The following is a 2,305-nucleotide window of genomic DNA, read 5'->3' as shown; positions in this document are numbered from 1 at the left end:
GTTCTGTTGCTAACATTTGCAACTCGAAACAGGGACTACGGATTAAGCGAAGATTAGCTAAGGACGAGGTGACGATGCGCGTGGGAAATGGTTCCAAAGTCGATGTGATCGCGGTCGGCACGCTACCTCTACATCTACCATCGGGATTAGTTTTAGACTTGAATAATTGTTATTTGGTGCCTGCGTTGAGCATGAACATTATATCTGGATCTTGTTTGATGCGAGACGGTTATTCATTTAAATCAGAGAATAATGGTTGTTCTATTTATATGAGTAATATCTTTTATGGTCATGCACCCTTGAAGAGTGGTCTATTTTTATTAAATCTCGATAGTAGTGATACACATATTCATAATGTTGAAGCCAAAAGATGCAGAGTTGATAATGATAGTGCAACATATTTGTGGCACTGCCGTTAGGTCATATCGGTGTAAAACGCATGAAGAAACTCCATACTGATGGACTTCTGGAATCACTTGATTATGAATCACTTGGTACTTGCGAACCGTGCCTCATGGGCAAGATGACCAAAACACCGTTCTCCGGATCTATGGAGAGAGCAACAGATTTGTTGGAAATCATACATACAGATGTATGTGGTCCGATGAATGTTGAGGCTCGTGGCGGATATCGTTATTTCCTCACCTTCACAGATGATTTGAGCAGATATGGGTATATCTACTTGATGAAGCACAAGTCTGAAACATTTGAAAAGTTCAAAGAATTTCAGAGTGAAGTAGAAAATCATCGTAACAAGAAAATAAAGTTTCTACGATCTGATCGTGGAGGAGAATATTTGAGTTACGAGTTTGGTTTACATTTGAAACAATGTGGAATAGTTTCGCAACTCACGCCACCTGGAACACCACAGTGAAATGGTGTGTCCGAACGTCGTAATCGTACTTTACTTGATATGGTGCGATCTATGATGTCTCTTACCGATTTACCGCTATCGTTTTGGGGTTATGCTTTAGAGACGGCCGCATTCACGTTAAATAGGGCACCATCAAAATCCGTTGAGACGACACCTTATGAACTGTGGTTTGGCAAGAAACCAAAGTTGTCGTTTCTCAAAGTTTGGGGCTGCGATGCTTATGTGAAGAAACTTCAGCCAGATAAGCTCGAACCCAAATCGGAGAAATGTGTCTTCATAGGATACCCAAAGGAGAACAATTGGGTACACCTTCTATCACAGATCTGAAGGCAAGATTTTCGTTGCTAAAATCGGATCCTTTCTAGAGAAGGAGTTTCTCTCGAAAGAAGTGAGTGGGAGGAAAGTAGAACTTGATGAGATAATTGTATCTACTCCCTTATTGGAAAGTAGTTCATCACACGAACCGGTTCCTGTGACAACTACACCAATTAGTGAGGAAGCTAATGATATTGATCATGAAACTTCAGATCAAGTTTCTACTGAACCTCGTAGGTCTACCAGAGTAAGATCCGCACCAGAGTGGTACGGAAATCCTATTCCGGAAGTCATGTTACTAGACCATGATGAACCTACGAACTATGAGGAAGCGATGATGAGCCCAGATTCCGCAAAATGGCTAGAGGCCATGAAATCTGAGATAGGATCCATGTATGAAAACAAAGTATGGACTTTGGTTGACTTGCCCGATGATCGGCAAGCCATTGAGAATAAATGGATCTTTAAGAAGAAGACTGACGCTGATGGTAATGTTACTGTCTACAAAGCTCGACTTGTTGCAAAAGGTTTTTCGACAAGTTCAAGGGGTTGACTACGATGAGACTTTCTCACCCGTAGCGATGCTTAAGTCTGTCCGAATCATGTTGGCTATTGCTGCATTTCATGATTATGAAATTTGGCAAATGGATGTCAAGACTGCATTCTTGAATGGATTTCTAGAAGAAGAGTTGTATATGATGCAACCTGAAGGTTTTGTTGATCCAAAAGGTGCTGACAAAGTGTGCAAGCTCCAACGTTCCATTTATGGACTGGTGCAAGCATCTCGGAGTTGGAATAAACGTTTTGATAGTGTGATCAAAGCATATGTCTTTATACAGACTTTTGGAGAAGCCTGTATTTACAAGAAAGTGAGTGGGAGCTCTGTAGCATTTCTAGTTTTATATGTTGATGACATATTATTAATTGGAAATGATACAGAATTTCTGGATAGCATAAAGGGATACTTGAATAAAAGTTTTTCTATGAAAGACCTCGGTGAAGCTGCTTACATATTGGGCATCAAGATCTATAGAGATAGATCAAGATGCTTAATAGGACTTTCACAAAGTACATACCTTGACAAAATTTTGAAAAAGTTCAAAATGGATCAGGCAA

Source organism: Triticum dicoccoides, chromosome 3B (assembly GCF_002162155.2).
Source record: "Triticum dicoccoides isolate Atlit2015 ecotype Zavitan chromosome 3B, WEW_v2.0, whole genome shotgun sequence".
Taxonomy (NCBI): Eukaryota; Viridiplantae; Streptophyta; class Magnoliopsida; order Poales; family Poaceae; genus Triticum; species Triticum dicoccoides.
This window is presented reverse-complemented; position numbering follows the sequence as displayed.